The sequence below is a fragment of the Schistocerca piceifrons genome, chromosome 4, assembly GCF_021461385.2.
Source record: "Schistocerca piceifrons isolate TAMUIC-IGC-003096 chromosome 4, iqSchPice1.1, whole genome shotgun sequence".
NCBI classification, from domain to species: domain Eukaryota; kingdom Metazoa; phylum Arthropoda; class Insecta; order Orthoptera; family Acrididae; genus Schistocerca; species Schistocerca piceifrons.
The window spans coordinates 498,622,253-498,645,683 of NC_060141.1; the positions used below are offsets into that span (position 1 = coordinate 498,622,253).

General features: G+C 42.3%; 1 protein-coding gene across 1 annotated transcript in view; it reads right to left on the minus strand.

The window, feature by feature from the left end:
* Window positions 1–23,431, minus strand: part of LOC124796395 (ras-related protein Rab-21) — a 38,323-nt gene that overhangs the window by 13,506 nt on the left and 1,386 nt on the right. The gene's annotated exons all lie outside the window — the stretch shown is intronic.

The following is a 23,431-nucleotide window of genomic DNA, read 5'->3' on the forward strand; positions in this document are numbered from 1 at the left end:
CTGTAAAATATCTGGGAGTATGAGTACGGAATGATTTGAAGTGGAATGATCATGCAAAATTAATTGTTGGTAAGGCGGGTTCCAGGTTGAGATTATTGGGAAAGTCCTTGGAGAATGTAGTCCATCAACAAAGGAGGTGGCTTACAAAGTACTCATTCGACCTATACTTGAGTATTGCTCATCAGTGTGGGATCCCTAACCAGGTCGGGTTGACAGAGGAGATAGAGAAGATCGAAAGAAGAGCGGCGCGTTTCGTCACAGGGTTATTTGGTAAGCGTGATAGCGTTATGGAGATGTTTAGCAAACCCAAGTGGCAGACTCTGCAAGAGAGGCACTCTGCATCACAGTGTAGCTTGCTGTCCAGGTCTAAGGGGTGTGTTTCTGGATGAGGTACCGAATATATTGCTTCCCCCTACTTATACCTCCCAAGGAGATCACGAATGTAAAATTAGAGAGATTCAAGTGTGCACAGAGACTTTCCAGCAGTTGTTCTTCCCGTGAACCATACGCGACTGGAACAGGAAAGGGAGGTAATGACAGTGGCATGTAAAGTGCCCTCTGCCACACACCACTGGGTGGCTTGCGGAGTATAAATGTAAATGTAGATGTAGATGTGAGGTTATTGGTCCTATCAGATTAGGGAAGGATGGGGAAGGGAGTTTGCCATGCCCTTTTGAAGGAATCATCCTGGTATTTCCCTGAAGCGATTTAGGGAAATTACAGAAAGCCTAAATCAGGATGGTCGGACGTGGATTTGAACCGTCATCCTAATGAATGCGAGTCCAATGTGCTAACCAGTGTGGTTTCAACTCTCTGAGACAGCAGATGTGTGTGCAAGTTGCATTTGCGTGTGCGTGTGGGTGCGCGCACAACTACTGCTGACAGAGGCCTTCATGGTCGAAAGCTCTTTTTGTTGTGCCTATCACGACTCAGCATCTCTGCTATATGGTGAGTAGCAACTTTCCTTCTCTGGTACTGTTACATTCCATCCTGGCTTTTCCATTGTTTGAAAACATGAGATGCATTACTTATAACACCTCAAGGTTCACTTTTCAATTTGTTGGTATTATACTGTATATGAAACTCACGGAACCATCCCCGATTTCTTGGCAGAAGAATTCATACTTAAAGGTGAAAAACAAATAGTTCTACTAATATTTGTTGATTTCAAATCTGTTTTCAGCTGACTGAGCCACTATCACGAAACACCTGATTAGTGTCCACAAGGGACACTAGTGTGTAGGGAACAAAACATTAGAAACAAAGATATAATCAATACACACAGGCTAATATATGAATTAAAATAGTAATTTTTTGAAAATATAATTTAAATAAAATATCTACTCACCAAGTGGCAGCAGGAGAAAACACACATAAAGATATTACATATGCAAGCTTTCAGAACCAGTGCAGCCTCCTGGCAGAAGGATTTAAGGGGAAGGAACGGGGGGGGGGGGGGGGGGGGGGGGATGAAGGAAAAGGATTGGAGACACTTCCTATGTACCTTACTACTACTGCTTATACCAGCTCTGTAACTGGCAAAACATATACTGTCAAACAGAGAGTCACCTATGAAACGGCACGTCATATACCACCTCTCATGTGAACACTATTTGGCCTTTTACATCGGCATGACTACCACCAAGTTATCAGTTAGGATGAATGGGCATAGGCAGAGGGTGTATACTGGCAATGCGCAATATCCTGTTGCAGAGCACGCACTACAACAACATGACAGTCATGACCTCAGTGCCTGTTTCACCACACTTGCTGTCTGGATTCTTCCTCCAGACACCAGTTTCTCTGAACTCCGCAGGTAGGAACTGGTGCTATAACATGTCCTTGGCCACCCACTTGGCTTTAATTTATGTTAACTTCTTCAGTCTCAGCATTTCTTCACAGTGACTATTCATTTCCTCATTTTAGGTTTCTACATCTTTCATTTACTAGCCCCTCTATTTTTTGCTGCCCCCCTCCCACTTTTATCACGTACAATGCACTTAGCTTTTCACTCTTATTAACTTGTGCATGGTGTTTTAGCAGTAATCTCTGTCTTACATATTACCCTATTTTCCACCTTTAAGTTCTCGGGTTTTCAAGTCCTGTCCAGTGCAGTCCCCAACAATCAGTCTTTCCTTCTCATCCCGTCCAGTGAGTCTCCCCTGACCTGGGGTGCTGGGTGACTTTTCTGACCCCTACCCCTTTTGCTAAACCTCTTCAGTCCTTTTCCTTCACCCCTCTTCCATTCTTTTCAATCTCCCTGCCACATTACGGAGCCACTGGCTCCGGAAGTTTGCATATGTAATACTTTTCTTAAGTGTGTGTTCTCCTGCTGCTGCTTGGTGAGTAGATTTTTATCAATCCAACTACATTATATTTTTAAAAATCAGTGCGCAAAGATACTTCAGTCATAATATAAGGTGAGAAAAGTCAAATCGAGTGACCACCACCCATGCTGTGCACCCAACATGTTAAATTACAGTGTTAAATTACAATATTGACAGTATCACACCGTACAGAATGAAAATACACAATATTGAAGTATACAAGTAGTATGAATGTAGTGCTGAAGGCTGTAAGGAAAAACAGAGTAAAGTATAAACTATATTGTGACCCAAGTTTATGTAGATGAATGCGACAGTTGGGATTTAGGTTATGGAGTGTGTGTCTAGTTGACTGGACCCTGAAAAGCTACAGAATGGGTATGTGCTCATTTAGAAGCTGGTAGAAATGGTGGTGGTGGTGGTGGAGGAGGAGGGAGGTGCTAAATGTCTATCTCATGTGCTTCTACATTATGTAGAACTTCTGCACTGACTTTGTATCTATGACCTTATTCAGTACATGTTCAATGAAAGTAGAGTTCGACTTGTGTAATCTCCAGGCTCAGTCTAACTGCTATAGCCCTGCCTGTTCAACCAATATACAGTTTGTTACAGTCAATGTAAGTGATTGAATAACCACCATTACATGATAAATCTGTTTTATCATTGATGTTGAACAACACTTGAGCTGTGGTGCTTTTTACATAAAACGAAGTTTTATGGTAGCGAAGTTTGAGATTTTTTTATTAATTTGTTAGACAACTTTCCTAATATGGGGTAGTACACCAGCTGATTTTAGTAACAACTGTTACTGCAGAGGGGGTTAAACACAGGGCGAGATCTTTCTCCTTTTCGTTATTGAGTACAATGTTGTCAACTATGTCAGGGCTGTAGCTACTGCCAGATGCAAATAAAATTGTGTCTAGTTTTATTTGGTGGTTGTGGTTGTGGTGGTGGTGGTGGTGGTTAGTGTTTAACGTCCCGTTGACAACGGGGTCATTAGAGACGGAGCGCAAGCTCGAGTTAGGGAAGGATTGGGAAGGAAATCGGCCGTGCCCTTTCAAAGGAACCATCTCGGCATTCGCCTGAAACGATTTAGGGCAATCACGGAAAACCTAAATCAGGATGGTCGGAGACGGGATTGAACCGTCGTCCTCCCGAATGCGAGTCCAATGTGCTAACCACTGCGCCACCTCGCTCAGTTTTTATTTGGTAATCCTGTTTAGATACTGGTACAGATGTGAGTCAACACATCCACAAAACAAAAAGTAGCATGTTTGTGTGTTGGTTTAAGGGTTAAAGGGACCAGACTGTCATCAGGCCCCCCTATCTGGAACAGGCAAGTTAACAGAACCACACACCAAGGAAGGGCCCAGCGCGTGAAACCCAAGGAAAGAAAATCCCAAGGTCTAATAAAGATTCAAGAACAAGGAAGATGAAAAGGGAGGAAAAAAGCAAGAAAAGCTGGGGAAATGCCCCATACTGGGAGCAGCAGGAGGCCCTCAAAGGCAGAAACTAATATGCGAGACTTACCTTCCCCCCCCACCCCCCCCCCCCCTCCCACCCCAACACTTAACAGAGGCACCCCATCCAACAATACACAGCAAAGACTAGAGACATGGACAAGGTGACAGAAACATAAGAAAACAGAGGAAGAACACCATGTCAGACAGAACACATAAGAAACAGCACAGACAGCCATTGCCCAGTCGGGACAATGGATGCAACAGGGCATCCTATCAATCCCAAATGGGCTGAAAAGGCTGAGCCACCCTCCATTAGAGAGTGTTAAAACCCCCTTCACAAATAAACCGTAAAAACAGGTCAGATGCTGAGACACTGTCCACCAACATCAGGGGTAAGGAATCTTAGAATCTGCCACAGGGCAGATAGGTTAGAACAGTCCAGTAAAAAGTGGAGCACTATCAAACAGGCACCACAACAACAGTGTGGATCCTCATGATGGGGACAATGACCATGAGTCAGTCAACTATGGTCGATGCTGAGCTGCCAAAAGAAGATGGAGTCCTTGTGAGTGGTCCACATGAAGGACATCCACAAAATTGTAGTCTCCTTTATCACCCATATTTTTTTCAGTGAGGCCAGGGTATGCCATTCTGTATTCAAAATCCTTAAAACTTGACGGCACAGTACCAACTGAAGGTCCAATGTCAGAATACCAATCTCAAGAGGCAGTTTGCCAGTAGCCAATTTAGCCAGCCTGTCAATGAGTTCATACCCTGAGTCTCAATGTGACCTGGGGTCCAGACAGAGACCACTGCACATAAACATTGTTTGAGGGCAAAAAAGGACTCTTAGATAGTCAGGACCAAGGGATGGCAGAGTAACATTGGTCAAGAACTGTAAACTCCTCAAACAGTCACTACAGATGAAAAGGGATTCACCAGTACAGAAACAGATGTGTTCTAGAGCATGAGAGATGGTTGCTAACTCTGCAGAGGAAACACTGCCACTATTCATCAAGGAACAGAGTCCACAAAATCCCACATGAATGTAAGCCAAGACAGTATGACCGGCAGCCATCAAGCCATCAGTACCAACTACTTCTGAATCCCAAAATCTGCCAAAAATTGATAAGAATTGGCAGCAGAAGGCCTCAGGCAGAGCTGAGTCTTTTGGACCTTTTGATAGGTCAAGATAGAGCTGTGGATGGGGAATGCAACATGGAGATGTATGCGAGTGGGCCAGAGAAGAGATGGTAGAGGGGAAAGTTGGAGTTCTGTAAAAAAAAGGGGGGGGGGGCGGTGGCAACTGGATGCAGATGACAATAGTAGCCTCAGACCTGGGCTGCCATTGTTGTGGGAGTGGTACCCTGCAGATGGAATGAGGAGACAGTAGTTCAGGTGCTCCAGAGAGCAGCAGGTGCGTAATGCATAAGCGATCCACTGTTGTTGGCATAGAATTTGCAAGAGTGGAATCGTGCCTCTGCTATAGGGCTGATCACGGGGCTAGTCTGAAAGGTGCCAGTTGCAAGTTTTATCCCCTAATGATGTACCAGGTCCAGCATCTGTAATGTTGAAGACGATGCAAAGCTGTATGCGGGACTCGCTAGACAGGGCTGGACCAATGCTTCATATAGCTATAGCAGAGTAGAGCAGTCCACACCCCAGTTGGCACTGTTGAGGCATCAAAGGGCGTTGATGAAGATGGGGAAGCTATGTCAACCATCAACAGCCTCATTTGCTGGCAGATCGACATGACCAGAAACCCACAGAAACATCACACTGGCTCCACAAAGAGTGAGCAAATGACAGTTTTTCTGGATCCACTGCACTAAGAGATGGATGCTGTACAGGACACAGAGGCTCTGAAGGGCATAAAGACTCTGAGCAGATGATGCAATTGAAAAGCCTGTGCCACCAGATGTACTGCATGGCTTGGTACAGGGCAAAGAGCTCGGATGTAAATACTGAGCAGTGTGCCGGAAGCCGATATCAAAAGACATGGGTGCCAATGATGAAGGCACACCCAACCCCAACAGTCAGTCTGAGAGCCATCAGTGTATGCAAAGGTATATCGTGAAGTACCATACAAAGGTCATGAAAATGAAGGTGATTGACCGAGGCTGGAATAGTGTCCTTAGGAAGTGAATGAAGGCCAAGGTTAACATGGGCCGCTTCACGAAGCCAAGGTGGCGAAGGGTTCACATCCACCAGGAAGTTACAGGTAGTGTGAAGTTAAGCCGCCGTAACAAATGCCAAAAGCGGACTCCAGGAGGTAACAGAGACGAAGGATGCGCCCCATACTGACAATCAAAGGAATCATCAAAGAGGCAGGTGTAGGATTGGTGGCCATGCATGGCAGACAAATGGCATGCATACCTGCTGAGGAGAAAGTCATGGCAGTAGGACAGTGGTGGTTCAGCAGCTTCAGCAAACAGGTTCTCAACCGGGCTAGTGTAAAAGGTGCCCATGACCAAATGGAGATCTGGACGGGGATGCACTGTACAGTGACGACAAAATCATAATGTAGGTCTTGTCAACTGAAGATTGGAAGCCATGTGTAAGAGCCCAAGACTGCACTCTGTGTATTGTTCCTTACAGTATGCATTCAACAGTGCCAATCATGGGCAAACAAAAATAAATGCAAAGGTCATCAGCATACATAGAGAGCAACACGGTACATCCCAGTCACCACTAGACGATTGATAGGCACAAACAAGAGAGGGACACTCAAAACAGAGCCTTGCAGCACCCCATTATCCTGCAGATGGGAGGTACCAACCTGTATCCGAAAAGTGAGGCATGAAAGATAACTGTGGATAAAAATCGGAAGCAGGCAATGGAGGCCCCACTCCTGTATAGTGGCAAGGATGTGGTATCACAAACTGTCTGCAGATCAAAGAGGACTGCAATAAGGTGCTGATGCCACACAAAAGCCGTTTGGATAGCAGACTCCAGGTGAATTAAATTATCTGCAGTGGGACTGCCTTAGCGGAAATGACCCTGGGTTGAAGCCAAAGGTCCCAGTATTCAAGGATCCATACAGACTTCGACTTGCCACACTTTCAAGTCACTTGTGGAGTGCATTGGTTAAACTGATCAGACAAGAGCAAGGGCAAATTCCCTCTCACTAAATGGGGCATTATAAGGATCCAGGTGATGGAGAACAAAAGATAAAGGGAGTCATCATAGATGCTGTTTGAGAAGATGGAATACTGAAGCCGTGACGAAATGCCGAGCAAAATGCTCAGTGAGGAGTCGAGGGTGGTGAGGAAACACCATTCGGCGAAATTGTTGGGACACCTGCAGAATGACGGCAGTGAAAAATGCATCTGATCTTTTCCCATACCTGTGAAGAGGGACTACTGCAGCCCTATGGCAGAGAGATGGATGCTGTTTGTAGTGTTGGAGGGCATGACAGTGGTCTTTAATAGCAACACCAATTTTGGGGGTCCACCAAGGGAGAGTCTTCCGTCAGGGAGATCCCGAGAAAGAAAGAAAGAAATGCTAGAGCAGCTGCTGAAAGGATGTCATCGGTCAAACTCTGTACAGACTTATCAATATCGTTGTGTGGTGGAGCAGTTAGCATGGTAGACAAGGAAACGGCATCATAATCTGCATTAGTAGAGGACCATCTGGAATGGTTACCAGATGAGTGATGCTCAAGAAATGCTAAGACAATTGGAAAATGATCACTGTCACACTAATTGTCATGAATTCCCCATTGAAAGGAGGCTAGGAATCCAGGGCTACAGGTGGAAAGATCAATGGCTGAGAAAGTGCGGGTGCCACAGTAAAGTGTGTGGGAGCTGAATGTTGAGGAGGAGGCAGTGATAAAGCACTGCTAGTAGGTCTTCAACAATCCTGCTCCAGTCAGTTGCCATGGTACCACCCCAGAAGGTTATGGGTATTACAATCCCTAAGGAGAAGGAAGGGAGGAGGGAGCTGTCTAAGGAGAGCAAGAACAACAGAAAGTGTAGGAGGTCAGTCTGGGGGGAGATAAAGGTCACAGATAGTTACTGCATAGCCTAAATGGATCCAGACAGCCATCGCTTCCAGTGCTGTTTGAAGATGAACCCAGGAACTAAAAATGTCCTTGTGGACCAACGTATTGACACCACTGGAGGCTCATTAAGGGCTGACCTGGTTCTGGCAGAAGGCTTGGAAACCACTAAGACTGTGTGAAAGATTATCCATGAAATGAGATTCCTGCAAGACAGCACAAGCTACAGAGCAGAAAGAAAGAAAATGACTGCAATTCCAGAAGGTAAGAATAGTAAACATTTCAATTCAATTGGAGGAAAGTAGACAAGATCCCAGATAGATGTTGAATGAGCATAACTGATCATTGTGTTGAGCCAGTGTTCATCACTAGTAAGGACTTAGTGACATCAAAGAATGTAAGATCGGATCCTGATTGAAAGAGAGAGGGGTGACACCCCCTGGGATGCCAGTGGGGCCTCAGCCTGAGACTTGAGCATCATCTTCTCCTTTGGAGAATGAGAGGAAGTATGGTTGTGAAGAGAAAAAGTCATAGCAACACCATGATCCGAAAGAGAATAAGTGGTCTTGAAGCCCACAGAGTACGGGTCAGACATCAGACTAAGTAATAGGTATCTTGTCCTGGAGACGCTCCTAGAGGGAGCCCCATCCCTGGCAGGTGCCATAAAGGTGGGTTTCTTCTCCAGCAGAGGAGGAGGAGCAGTTCCGTGAAGGGAGGCTGTGGGAACTGCCATGGAAGAGGAATGGTAAGAGGGCCAGGATGGAGGTAGTATTAACATTTAGGACCTATCTGGACTTACCAGACAAAATTAATGCCACACTGTGCCAGATTAATCCCGAGTTCCTCATCAGATTGGAAGTGGAGGTCCCTGTGATAGGCCATGTTTAAGGATTGGGAGGTGTATTGCTCACTGGAATGTTTTCTAAGTGCTCACCAGCATAATGGGAAACCAAATGACTGGAAGAGGACATTTTAATAAGTGGGAACCAGACCGCTTTTTACTAAGTGAGTCAACCAGTGGGCACCGCCCGTCAGCAGCAAGGCTGCCTGGGACAGCAGTCATTGCTGGGAGTTCCAATGCCCAAAAAAGATGAGCAACCACTTCCAGGTATACAAAAGGTGATGACAGCTCTGGTACCAGAAGTGTGATCCATGTGTTGACAAAGGGCTCAGCCAGATGGTTACACATTAGCCCCACAGACTGGTTACCGTGCTCGTGACCTAGTGGGGGAGAGGGGAGAGCTGGAGACTATAGTGGGGAAGGAAGGGGAAGGTGGCAAGGAACAGAAAATTGTAATGGTCCTGTAGTCTTTTACATTATCTCTCCCACCTTTTTTCCATAAACTGGAATTACCGCAGTTTTAATACATCAAGGAATGTATCCTGCTTGGAGTGAGGAGTTAGGTAAGAGTGTAAGTAGCTCAGTTAAGTTTAGAACACTCTTCTTTGAGACTGTCACAGGAACATCACCAATGCCTGAAAAATCTTAGTTATATAATCCTGTTATTGCTTTAGCTACTTCCTCATGTCTGATGCAAAATGGCCAACTAAATGTGCTAATTTTGTACTTATTGGACTGGGTATTCTGGTTTGAATCATCATATTACCTGCCAAACCTGTGAAAACTGTTAAATGTATTAAGCACTTTAAGAGGTTAATAATTATTTTATTTTCTTGTGACAGTGTTATTTTTTTATACAATTCTCTGCTTTCATAGATTATTTGTTTTCATAAGTTTCTTCTTATAACACTTCACATGGCATTTGCTGTATTTTATACACATTATCATTATGGATTCCTTATGCTTCTCTTATTACTTTTCTTGGTATTTGGGAATATTTTTTATAATAATCTCAAACAATGTAAAATCCAGGATGGAATGTAACAATATTGTGAAAAGGAAAGTTGCTACTCGCCATATAGCAGAGATGCTAAGTCACAGATAGGCACAACAAAAAAAGTGTCACAAATAATAGCTTTTGACCAGTAAGGCCTTCTTCAGAATTACACAGCAAATACACACTCACGCAAATGCAGCGCATGCACACATCTAATTCTGAAGAAGGCCTTACTGGTTGAAAGCTATTATTTTTTACTTTTTTTTGTTGTGCTTATCTGTGAGTCAGCATCTGCACTATATATTATAATAATAATGTGTATGCTTTAGGTGAGAAATTACTAAGTTTCACATTTTACGTTTTAGTCCCTTCTAGTGGCAAGGAACTTTTATTCCCATTATGAGCCATCTATTAATTCTAGTATTCCTTTTACAGTTACACCCTCCTGTGGAAATGAAATTTGAAAGTAATGTGTTAATATATCAATGAAGATTTTAAAATTTTCACTTTGATCATTTAGTCATTAACTTGGGGCCACTTCTATTTTTTCAGTAAAATGCTTAAGTAGTTTGTTATCCTGACTCTAGTACCTACATGGCATTCTTATACATATGTTATACCCAAAACTGCATTTTACTTTAAAGCTTAGTATTTGAGCTAGATAGTCACTCAAGCTCACATTCAAAATATTTGGATAGGTGTTGTATAAACACTTCTAAACTATAAACTGACATAAAACTGTTTCACAAGTGGCTGTTATCTGAGTAGTAACACTTATTTCAGCATTTAAATTCTAGTATGTAGGAAGATTCAAAAGAGCCTCTCTTCTCCCTACTTTTTATAAGAAAGTCAATATTGAAGGCTCCACAAACTGACAAAGCATATTTCATTGTATTTACTTTGTTTGGCAATGATTCCAAAGTATTTCAGAAAAGTTTAAAATTTCCAGACAGTGATTGGTAAATTGTAGCAATAGCTGGGTCGAACTTGGCAATTTTTATAGCTGCAGTCTCACCCCTTTCTGACGTTGTTCAATTCATGTCATATTGTTGTCGTCATCATCTTCAGTCCAAAGAGTGCTCTCCACACTACTCTATCCTGTGAAAGCCTCTTCATCTCCGAGTAACTACTGCGACATACATTCTTCTGAATCTGCTTACTGTACTGATCCCTTGGCCCCCCTCTACGATTTTTACCCCCCCACACTTCCCTCCAGTACTAAATTGGTGATCCCTTTATGCCTCAGAATGTGTCCTACCAATTGATCCATTTTTCTAGGCAGATTGTACCACAAATTTCTCTTCTCACCAATTCTATTCAGTACCTCCTCATTAGTTATGGGATCTACCCATATGATCTTCATCACCCTTCTCTAGCACCACTTTTCAAAAGCTTCTATTCTCTTCTTGTTGAAACTATATCGTCCATGTGTAACTTCATACTACAGATATATCCTTTTACTACCTCAACTTCTAGTAGAGTATATTAATTTCACCAAATTTATTGAGCAGGAATTTTACACTACAGTGGTAACTTTTCTAGAACAGCTTGTTCAGAACTTGGTAGTTTGTTGCCATTTATAGCATTACATAACTTTAGTCTAAAGTCAGCTTGCCAGTGGTATCTTTTTTTTTTTTTTTTTCTCCTTTCTATTCAGACACTAGTTGGTAATTGTCTAACTGTTCTTACAATTCCACAGTCAGAAAATAAGTGGAGGGAAGATGGATTCCCACACTCTAGAGTCCCAATAAACAGTGAAACCCTCGAAGCTATTTAAGATGTTTACAGTCTTGAGTTACTTCCAGTGTGGGAACTGTGTGGGTTTTTCACTGAAAGTGAGACCCAGGAACTTTGGTAATTCTTGAAACTAAGAATGGTGACCCCCCCCCCCCCCCCCCAAGTTTATTCTAGAGACTACAAACAATCAAAAGATTGAAAACATAAAAGAGGCAGCATCACACTGGGTCCCGGACTGTAGATGTTTCACTGTTACTGACTTTTCCAAAAAGGGTAACACTTAAAGACACTCACTCCAGTGACACCTTTCCACTGATTATGTTGAGCGGAGAATGCTTTGCCATCTCAAACTAAAATCCCACTTTGAAAAAAAGGATCACAGTATAAAGGGAAGATAACCTCAGAAGCTCCATTCGTGCAGTTGTATGAGCTGTACCTTAGCCTTCGTCCCTCGTCGGATGTCACAAAGTCAACAATTATAACCTTCATTAAGAAGGTGAAAGTGCAGTGGTGTCAATCTTGTTCTCCGTATGAAGTACTCAACTACAGTCCAGGGGAACAGATCAAGAATGAGAGGTTCAAGGAAGACCCACTTGACAGTCGCGAACATTGACTAGAGGGGGCTACCTTCAATGCTCATCATAGTGAAGACAATGTAACAGCACAACTGGAAGACAAGAATCCACCAGTGTCGCAATACAGAGGACCATTGACAAAATCTAGATCCAGAGTGCTGTAGTCGGCTCCACTGAGGACTTCTGAGGCACTGGGTCACTGTTTTTCCGTAAGGGGGAGAAATTCTGCACGCTCTGGTAGATGTGTGGTTTATTGGTTAGCATCACTGACTGGCATGCTCAAAGTTGCCAAGTCAAACCTGACAAATAGCAATTACTTTTTATTTTGTATTAATCATATCTGGAAGTTTCTTGAAATATCCGATGTATCTAGTGTTTGTATATCTGGATTACATGATGACTGTATAAATACTAGCATTCTGGAATTCTGACTATTTGTATAAATAACTGCTCACTCCAGTTAGTATGTGTGTTGGTGTCAGTAATAAACATGTTTTCAGTACTAAGTGCTTAAATTATTGATGACCTTGCCTTCAGACTTGGACTTGATTGTGGTTTAGTCATGACAATATTTTATCACTGTGTTAAGGGTCTTTAAATGCCAAAAATATTTCTATCAACTGTTGTAAACACATAAAGGCCTCTTGTATTGCTGGAACCATGAAAATTATATTGTTGTGGGGAATGCAAACCAATGACTGCAATTTATTGGCAGAACATGTAGAAAATGCAATAGGGCTACTAAAAAGTCATTTTACACTATGCTTGTCTGCCCTCTGTACTGGTGTGTGTTGTGAAATCCACATCAGATAGGACTGACGGAAGGCATCAGAAAAGTGCAACAAAGGGCAGCTCATTTTATATTGTTGCGAAATAAGAGAAAGAATGCCATGGATATGATATGTGAATTGGGATGGCTATAATTAAAGCAAAGGCGTTTTCTTTGTAGCAAGGTCTTCTCAATTTCAATCACTAACTTTCTTCTCAGAGTGTGACAATATTTTGCTGGTGCCCATCTACATAGGTAGAAATGATCATCATAATAAAATAACAGAAATCAAAGCTCACACAGAAAGATTTAAGTTTTCATTTTTTCCATGTGCTGTTTGAGAGCTGAACAGTAGGTAAATAGCTTGAAGGTGGTTAGATGAACCCTTTGTTAGGCACTTAATTGTGAACTGCAGAGTAATCATATAGATTGTTGAGTGTAGAATGGTACCCACAAAAACCACACTGTAGGTAACATACGAGTTTATGGCTTTAAGAGTCCATACTAAATTGATGCTGATATTACTTCTACTGTCTTCTCAGTGTACCTTGTTGCTGCAGCACTGGACTAATTGCTTGGGTTGGTGTGATCTTTCCCAGATTTCAAGAGGTGGCTCATGACTGCTTCCTTCCAAGAATCAGAGTCATTCTCCAGACTAGATTCAGTTAAGAAGTATAAGGAGGTAGTTCTTGGACACAATATTCAAATGTTGCAATATGTATTGCACTTTGTCTGGCCCTGGTGTTGTACAATGAGCCACATACAGCATGTGATCCAACATCTCCATACAATAGCTTTACTGGAGTTTAAGTTCAGTCAAGCTCTTGCAGTTAATTCCAATCCTTATTTGGTGTGGGTTGTCTTGTTTGGTATTAAACATTATTTTTCAGAAGTATTTCACCATTGTGTGGGTTACTGATCAGAAGACCACTGTCCAGGCCATTGTGGTGCATTATCTTTCCCAATGTTCCTTCTCACTGACTTGCAAGCCTTTGCTGACGGTGAGAAAAAGTTTATAGATTGTAAAAATGCTTTCTGTGACCATGTTTTACTCACACTGAGTTTTTACTCCAGTAATGTAAAAGGCTGTCAGCAAATGGATTATGATGAAACTTTCACAGTTCTATACATATGTAGGCTTCCACGGCAGGTGCCAAATTCATTAAAAGCCTGATAGGAGTACTGCCACATCATATTATAAAATACAGAATATGTTGTAACTGTTAGCTGTATTGTAGCAGACTTCCTCAGGGCATTGACTAATTACCTGGGAAGTAGTATGCTTCAGTGTATTGCATTTCCAATCGTGTCGCTAGACCACCACTATCACATTTATCAAATTTTAGTGGTCCTAAAACACATCTGGTGGGTGTTAAGAGAGAGGGAGGGGATATGTGGATTACATGGCTTGATGAGAAATAGTAACCCACAAACAATCAGTAAAAAACTTCTGGGAGCAGTTTTGCAATACTGCCTGCCTGCCTGCCTGCCACTGGTAGCTAAATGGCACTCCTTGCTCTACTAAAGGTACTGGCCATGTGAAACTCTATGGATGACAGTAGGATACATTCTATCATATCCTCAAATGGTGCTCAAATATACAGGTTGCAGTAAGTGTCCAGCTAGCTCTGTTAAACATCCACTGAGGTGGCAGGTACTGATGTATCTGGATCCAAATGGGAATGTTGTCAATATAGGTGTTCTGCCACTTCTCAAAGGACAGTATTGGCTAGTGTAGGAGAGCAAAGTAACAGATCAAAGGATGATGGTGATCATTTATAATACTGAAGTGTGTGAGTTTTCTCTGCAATTGAAAGGCACACATCATTCGACAACAAAAAACTGTCCACTATTCAACACCTGCTATAAGTGAATACAAACCCCCAATGTATGTGACATGTATTGAAATTCTTGAGGAGGAGAAAGGAATGAAAGAGTCTGTGGCTCAGATCCACAAGGACTTCATTATTCAAAGGTTTATTCGATGGGAGGTAAAAGGAGCACAGTTATAATAGCTGTTATTTGGAGGTGAGTGGTTAGGATTATTGGTTGAGAATGACGTGTACCATATACTCTCAACATCTATAGTCTCCTCTCGATGGACAGTGTAACCTTCAAATGCACGTTGTCTGAATGTTTGAAGAGTTGCTCTCATATGCGTAGACACAAGATACTACCCTGTGTTACAAGTTCTGCTTCCTTCACTAATGTTCTTAAACTTTTCATATACATTGCAGTAAAGAAGTCATTAATCAAAAGGGTTCTTTTATTGCTCAATCTCTTTTTTTGTGATCATGTAGAACAGAGTGGAGAAGCAGCACATATTACTATTTTATCAGGATATATTTCCAGTTCCATTTGAGCTATCTTCATAGCTCAACAGTGATCTCATATCTGATAGTTGCATACCAGGTGTCTTTGGATTTTTTGTGATGCAGGCTGTTTGGGAAGTGAAACTACTTTGCGCATCTAGCTTTGTGACAAATTGTCTAAGCAATTTGTTAGTGACTTCTGCTGGAACAGATTCAGAAATAGCTGTAGTCTTACTGAGATAGAAACTGCTGTAGGACCATTTACACTAATGTCTACTACAGTGTGTAAACTTTTAGATGGCAGACCTCTCCCTAGTCCTGAATCGGTAGAAGTCGGTAAACATCGGGAGGCTTCGGTAGGCACGCTGTTTCGACTGCTGCCAACATTACGTAGCTGACTGTGTTGTACAAGGTAGCCATTGTCGTCTGCTTCGTTATTGTTTTTGCGCTGTACTGTTCTGCATGTTTTTACTGTGCAGTTCTGCTAAACATTATCAAAATGAGTGAACAGAGACTGACTGGCCCATCTCGGGAGTCGCCAACAACCCCTATGGGTAGGCCTACGGTTAGTTTCACCATACTTTCATCATCCAAATTGAACCCTGCCTGGAACAGTTCCATCCTCCGTCACAGCGGGACCCACCTCCTCTTCCTCAAAATCACCCTCTCCAAACCTTCCAGGAATTTCTGACTTCCAGCCTTGCATCTCAATCCTTCTTAAAAAACCTTAATCCTACTCCCAACATCACCACTGATGAAGCCCAGGCTATCCGTGATCTGAAGGCTGACCGATCCATCGTCATTCTTCCGGCGGACAAGGGTTCCACGACCGTGGTACTTGATCGTCGGGAGTATGTGGCTGAGGGACTGCGTCAGCTTTCAGACAACACCACATACAAAGTCTGCCAAGGTAACCCCATTCCCTATGTCCAGGCGGAGCTTCAAGGAATCCTCAGAACCTTAGGCCCCCTGCAAAACCTTTCACCTGACTCCATCAACCTCCTGACCCCACCGACACCCCGCACCCCTACCTTCTACCTTCTTCCTAAAATCCACAAACCCAATCATCCCGGCCGCCCCATTGTAGCTGGTTACCAAACCCCCACAGAACGTATCTCTGCCTATGTAGATCAACACCTTCAACCCATTACATGCAGTCTCCCATCCTTCATCAAAGACACCAACCACTTTCTCTAACGCCTGGAATCCTTACCCAATCTGTTACCCCCAGAAACCATCCTTGTAACCATTGATGCCACTTCCTTATACACAAATATTCCGCACGTCCAGGACCTCGCTGCAATGGAGCACTTCCTTTCACGCCGATCACCTGCCACCCTACCTAAAACCTCTTTCCTCATCACCTTAGCCAGCTTCATCCTGACCCACAACTTCTTCACTTTTGAAGGCCAGACATACCAACAATTAAAGGGAACAGCCATGGGTACCAGGACGGCCCCCTCGTACGCCAACCTATTCATGGGTCGCTTAGAGGAAGCCTTCTTGGTTACCCAGGCCTGCCAACCCAAAGTTTGGTACAGATTTATTGATGACATCTTCATGATCTGGACTCACAGTGAAGAAGAACTCCAGAATTTCCTCTCCAACCTCAACTCCTTTGGTTCCATCAAATTCACCTGGTCCTCCTCCAAATCCCATGCCACTTTCCTTGACGTTGACCTCCACCTGTCCAATGGCCAACTTCACACGTCCGTCCACATCAAACCCACCAACAAGCAACAGTACCTCCATTATGACAGCTGCCACCCATTCCACATCAAACGGTCCCTTCCCTACAGCCTAGGTCTTCGTGGCAAACAAATCTGCTCCAGTCCAGAATCCCTGAACCATTACACCAACAACCTGAAAGCAGCTTTCACATCCCGCAACTACCCTCCCGACCTGGTACAGAAGCAAATAACCAGAGCCACTTCCTCATCCCCTCAAACCCAGAATCCCCCATAGAAGAACCACAAAAGTGCCCCACTTGTGACAGGATACTTTCCGGGACTGGACCAGACTCTGAATGTGGCTCTCCAGCAGGGATACGACTTCCTCAAAACCTGCCCTGAAATGAGATCCATCCTTCATGAAATCCTCCCCACTCCACCAAGAGTGTCTTTCCGCCGTCCACCTAACCTTCGTAACCTCTTAGTTCATCCCTATGAAATCCCCAGACCACCTTCCCTACCCTCTGGCTCCTATCTTTGTAACCGCCCCCGGTGTAAAACCTGTCCCATGCACCCTCCCACCACCACCTACTCCAGAGTCCTGTAACCTGGAAGGTGTACACGATCAAAGGCAGAGCCACATGTGAAAGCACCCACGTGATTTACCAACTGACCTGCCTACACTGTGATGCATTCTACGTGGGAATGACCAGCAACAAACTGTCCATTCGCATGAATGGACACAGGCAGACAGTGTTTGTTGGTAATGAGGATCACCCTGTGGCTAAACATGCCTTGGTGCACGGCCAGCACATCTTGGCACAGTGTTACACCGTCCGGGTTATCTGTATACTTCCCACCAACACCAACCTATCCGAACTCCGGAGATGGGAACTTGCCCTTCAGTATATCCTCTCTTCTCGTCATCCGCCAGGCCTCAATCTCCGCTAATTTCAAGTTGCCGCCACTCATACCTCACCTGTCATTCAACATCATCTTTGCCTCTGCACTTCCGCCTCGACTGACATCTCTGCCCAAACTCTTTGCCTTTAAATATGTCTGCTTGTGTCTGTATATGTGTGGATTGATATGTGTGTGTGTGTGTGTGTGTGTGTGTGTGTGTGTGTGTGTGTGTGTGTGTGTGTGTGTGCGCGCGCGCGCGCGCGCGAGTGTATAACCGTCCTTTTTTCCCCCCTAAGGTAAGTCTTTCCGCTCCCGGGATTGAAATGACTCCTTACCCTCTCCCTTAAAACCCACTTCCTTTCGTCTTTCCCTCTCCTTCCCTCTTTCCTGACGAATATATATATATATAAAATTCAAGCTTTCACAACAAACGGTTGCTTCATCAGGAAGGAGGGAAGGAGAGGGAAAGACGAAAGGATGCGGGTTTTAAGGGAGAGGGTAAGGAGTCATTCCAATCCCGGGAGCGGAAAGACTTACCTTATGGGGAAAAAAAAGGACAGGTACACACTCGCACATACACACATATCCATCCGCACATACACAGACACAAGCAGACATTTGTAATTGTTCTGCTTTCGTGTAAGCATGACGCACAATTTGTAGTGCCAGCACTGCAACTGGTAGGCGTGCCTTCCCCCCCCCCTCCCCCCCCCCCCCGCCCCTCTCCTCCCAACGGCTCCTCTCCCCTCGCCAGCCAATGCTTGCTTCGTCCTCTCCCGCACTCCCCTCACATCTCTGCCTTCTTACAGTTAACACACTGTACCTGTGTCTGCATGACAGCACTGACTTACTACAGCTTTTCTCAGAGTGCTAGCAAAAAGACCAAGAAAAAAAGGAATTATCTACATATGAAATTATCTTTGTCACTTTTGAAGCTTGAAATCTGTTTTCTTCTAAAAAGACTGTACACTTCCTGCTTCAAGCACAATGGTTACATGAGCAGTTTCCATAGGAGTCTGGTGCTGAACATGCTGACCCTGCTTTGTTAGTGTCTTTCTTGCATGTTCTCTTGCTATTGCACCCAACTGTGAAGCAACCTTGCTTTGAGCATTTATAACATCCTTTCTGAAGTTGACAGTATTATGTTTCTCTACTGCAACAACAAACTGAGCAAAATTCTTACTGTGCAGATTTGTGGTCACTTTATTCTTTCAACAATGTTCCATCATTATGTCATTTCATAGATTTTTACAGTTCCAGAAGAAATTTCCAAAATCTGGTTGATGTAGAAAGGACACTTTCTTGAATGACACCTCTCTCTTTGTGTCACAAGAAAGACAGTCTGACTCTAATATGCCCCGCTCCAATGATAAAGATTTCATTTTTGTAATGCAATTCCTTTCAATGTTGGTGATCTCTTATGCCAAAACCCTACTCTCCAAAATAACAATCCCACATCCAATGATTGTCTGGTGTTCACTAAAACATGCCCAGAGTTTACAATAACAGAGAACTAAGAATGCTGACACCACTGACCAGTCCACCCTCTAGGAACCTCTGGTTTGCTATTCCAGTACCTGGCCATCACTGACAGATAATGGAAAGGGGAGGGGGGGGGGGGGGTGTTAGATTTATAGCTTGGAAAGGGAAACCAGTACTGCCAACACTTGGGGCCCCATGTTTTCAATAATAAGCTAATTAAAGAGTTTTAATTCTCCTGGAGGCTACAATGTACCAATGAATTGTTGGTACTCGAAATCCCCTTTCTAAGTACGACACTCTGAATGTTCTAAATAATGATATTTTTTATTCAGCTGTTTCAACACGCAGAAAATTTGGTTTGACTTTATCTTCATTCAAACAAAACTGGTTATTAAGAAAAGAGAACGATATAGTCAGAATCAGTCTACAATATCTTCAACGATAATGTTCTATATTCCATTGAACAGGTATGTGCTCCATTTCCTTGAATTTTTGAATCATTTTTCTCATCTTTTTAATACCAGCCAACTATCAAGCATTCCACAATTATTTATGTATGCCTGTCTTCTACTGCAGGGGATAGGATAAGGTAACCTGATTGCAAAAATAGTCATGTATGTATATATGTTTTTGAAAGTATAAATATCGAAAGAGGTACAGATAATCACTTGCCTATAGTAAAGGCATAGTGATCATTTCAATCTCATTTATGCACCTATTGACTGCTAAGTGCCTCAACTAATACTTGCTTCTTCCACCCAGGACTTATTATTAGAATTTTTTGTGTAATTTGCAACCATTCAAGCAATAAGGGATAAAACATACAACAAACTTTTTCCTTGCGTTTTATGATGTAGCTCGCAACTACCAGATCACTAGCACAAAGTGGGACTCATTTCTGTATATTCAAGCCTCCTCCTATCTACTAGCGATTAGGGTAGTAAAGGGACCTACATGTTAATGAAAAAACACATTGTATAATAATAAATTCAAGTAGCAGCAAATAGAGTATGTCTTAAATCAAGCACTATTCATTCAAAACATACTGAGAGAATGGCTTCATACATATTATCTATCAAACTTCAGGAGTATTTCACACAGGTTCAGATGGAATCCCTATCAGACACTATACCCAATATGCTGCCGAGTTAGCACCTCCGTAAACTGGAATCTGTCTTACAAGGAGACGGCATGACGTGGTGTCGGGGATTTGTCCGAAATTTTGTGTGGTGAAAGAGGACCCCTAACGCCTCACGTGGTTAAAATAATAGGACGCACTGCCCGGAAAATCCCAGGAAAAATTGACTCAAAGTTTCTTAGGTGGCTTATAAGTGTAAAATGTTAGCCAGTTGCCGACCCGCTGTCTGGCCTAGATGTTTACAGCTCGGACTCTTATGCCAGATGTCTCGGGTTCGATTCCTACTCAGGCACATTTTTTTTTCTTTTGTTCATTTTCTTTTGTTATTCCACCAATTATTCAGAAAGTTTCCCAAACCTACATTATCTTTAACAAATTAGTTACATTATTGAATAAAAATTATTTTCTTTTTGTCCAACAACACAATTCATGGCGGTGGGTTTTCCATTTTTCATTGTAAAGTATATGAGGAGAAATACTGGTTTTTAATCAGAATAACAAAGTTGATTGGGAAACATTCAATTTTTATACATATAATAATTATAAACAAGAACCGCAGTGGTAATTATCGTAAAAACAAACAATGCAATAATTTTTGCGACATATAAAAGTGGATTTTTTACAATCACAGAGCGTTTGCAATAAATCTGTACAAAAAAATGTTTCGAGTTTCTAATAATTTTGAGGCAAACCAGGCATATTGAATCATGTCTCAGAATATTGGTGACAATTGATTGTGAATTATAGAATGAATTTTTATACAATCCTCCTGGGAATTAATTTCACGATTCTCCCATAACAGTGCGCTGGGAGGGGGGGGGGGAGGGGGGAGAAAGAGAGAGAGAGAGAGAGAGAGAGAGAGAGAGAGAGAGAGAGAGAGAGAGGTAAGTGCCGGAGAAGGAATTGAACCCGAAACCCGAGACCTCTGGCGTAAAGGTCCGAGCGCTAACCATGTACACCAGACGGCGGCCCAGCAAAGGACTAACTTTGGATCGATTTTTCTCGGGATTTTCCGAGTAGTGCGTCCTAATATTTTAACCATGTGAGGTGTTAGGGGTCCTCTTTGACCACACAAAATTGCGGACAAATCCCCGACCCCACGGTCGTGCTGTCTCCTTGTTAGATCCCTTGAATGAAAAATCAAGCCCGGTAGCTGGAAGAAAGCACATGGTACAACTGTCGACAAGAAGGATAGCAGAAGTGATCCATAAAACTACCATTCAATATCCTTGACATTCTTTTGTTGTAGAATCTTAGAAAATAGTTGGGCTCAAATGTAATGAGGTACATACAACAGAATGATTTCCTCCATGCCAACCAGCATGGATTTCGAAAACACAGATCTTGTGAAACTCAACTCGCACTTTTTTCATGACACACTACAAGCCATGGATCAAGGTGGTCAGGCAGATATAGTATTTCTGTAATTCTGAAAAGCTATTGACTCTGTACCACACCTACATTTATTATCAAAAGTATGATCATATGGGGTGTCAGGCAAAATTTGTGACTGGTTTGAGGATTCCTTTATAGGGAGGGCACAGCATGTGTGGAGAGTCATCTACAGATGTAGAAGTAGCTTTGGGTATACGCCAAGGATTTTTGTTGGGTGTCTTGTTATTTGCGATTTATATAAATGACATTGTGGACAACATTAATAGGAATTTCAGATATTTTGCAGATGATAGCGTTATCTACAATGAAGTACAATCTGAACAAATGGGCACAAATATTCAGTCAAACTACTTTAAATGTTCAGCAACTTAAAAAAAAAAAAACTTTTACCCTATGAATATAACATTGACGAGTCACAATTGGAATCGGTAAACTCTTACAAATACCAGGCTGTAACAGCAGGAATGTGAATTAGAAAAATACATCAGCCTATAGACAAAACTACAGAGAGACCGAAATTATCAGAAGAGAGTCTAACAAAGTTTCAAAAATCTGCTTTAAGTGGTGACTCTAGAAATATACCAAAACCTCCTACATATTGCTGCCATATGGATTGTGAGGGTGAGACTAGATTAATTACAGTACATAATGGTGACACAGAGGCATTTAAACAATCATATTTCCTGCATTCCATACGTGAATTGAATGGGAAAGAGCCCTAATAACTAGTACAGTGGGAGATACCCTCTGCCTTGCACTTAGAAGTCATTTGCATACTGCAGATAATATTTTGTGGCAGCATTTTGGGTGTTAATACAAACGGTTTTGTTTTACGGTAGTGTGTCTTATAAACAGCTACAAAAACAAAACTAAGAACCTACTGTCATTTTTTTTTTAAATACAGTTTTTCGGCCAAATTGGGAAGACTGCCTGTAAAAATATGCAAATGGATGACCAATAGTTAAACTAATCTTCTCTACCTCTATAACTAGCAGACGGGATGGTGTGCAAGCAATTCCATCTGATTTATTACCCAGTGTGCCTATAAAACTGAAACCTATCACTAGTTTATATTAATGACATAAACATTTTATCATACTGTGCAAAACTTTTCAAGTATTTAACAATCCATGTTAAAATCATTAAATGAACTTTAAGAGTATTTGCAAGTGTTTTCACGCAAGTTAAGGTTATGTCAATATTAAGATAACTTTGTCAATAACAGCTTACTTACTCGGATGAAATTAAGTATATACTAGAAGATAAAGTTACATACTGGGCACCCTTCTCCCCCAACCTGAATTTTGCCAGTGTTGACAGACTGATCTGTAGTGCAGCTTATTGTCTAGGTTAGGTTGGATAGCGACAATTTGGTTGAGAGTTGGTGAAGCCAACACATGTGAAAGCAGAAAATCTGGTTGCGGTGACAAACTGACTGGTAGTGAAGCCTAATATTTATGATAACACCATAATGAAAAATGCTGCAGTGGTCCAATATGTAACTTATCTACAGAAGCATAATGAAAAATATTTATGTAAAATGACGTTCCTCACAGTGCTATGTGAAACTGCTACATGTAAGATTATTAATTCATCTCTGCACCATGAAAATCAACATCGGACGACAACAGAATGCTTTAAATTATTTGAGCTAATGTATCACAAACTTAAAACAGACATTTAATAAACAAATTTCTTCTATTCCTTTCTCAGTTTGTCCTGGGTGTGGCAAGATTCTTTACTGAAGGGCACTTGCCTTTCTATGATTTGGCAATTGTTTTTATTCTATGGAAGGTTGCCATTCTTGTTACTAGGTAAAAATTTT